This window comes from Penaeus monodon, chromosome 30 (assembly GCF_015228065.2).
Source record: "Penaeus monodon isolate SGIC_2016 chromosome 30, NSTDA_Pmon_1, whole genome shotgun sequence".
NCBI classification, from domain to species: Eukaryota; Metazoa; Arthropoda; class Malacostraca; order Decapoda; family Penaeidae; genus Penaeus; species Penaeus monodon.
This window is the reverse complement of record NC_051415.1, coordinates 10,529,476-10,530,053: the sequence shown is the minus strand read 5'-3', so window position 1 is coordinate 10,530,053 and position 578 is coordinate 10,529,476.

Genomic DNA, 578 nt, shown 5'->3' with positions numbered 1-578 from the left:
CAATCTGGAGAAGAGAGAACCAAAAGGGGTCTTTGAGAGGGAGAAAGAGAGGGAGAAGCGGCGAGAATAAGAGAGAAGGAGAAGGGCAGGGGGGGGGGAGGAAACAGGGGGAAGGGAAACAGAAGAAAGGTTAGACGCAGGGGGGCGCAGGGAGGACGAAGAGGAGACAGAGCGTAAGGCTGTTAATGGCGAGTGTTCGAAGCCTACACAGTTCCCTCTAAAAGTCGGCTTTGAAAAGTACGACCCGGAATGCCGCCTCAGGGACCAGCACTTCCAAACTTGCTAAACAAGATGGAGAATATGTTTGGCGCACGAGAAGAGGCATTATGTATGTGGATGTGGCTAGATGTAGATGTAGTTTACATTTTGTGTGCTGGGAAGTTATAACGTAACGTAATTCATACCGAGGTTTGGTTTAGTTTACGCATTTGAGTGCTATATAACACTTATAAATTACCGCAGACACTGAGAAATCAATATTAAAAAAGGGAAAAAATAGATATCTCATCGACAGCATTTTTAACAAATGTGTTAAACCATTGCGTAAAAAATGGCGAGGTGTTTTTCCCTCCGCCTTC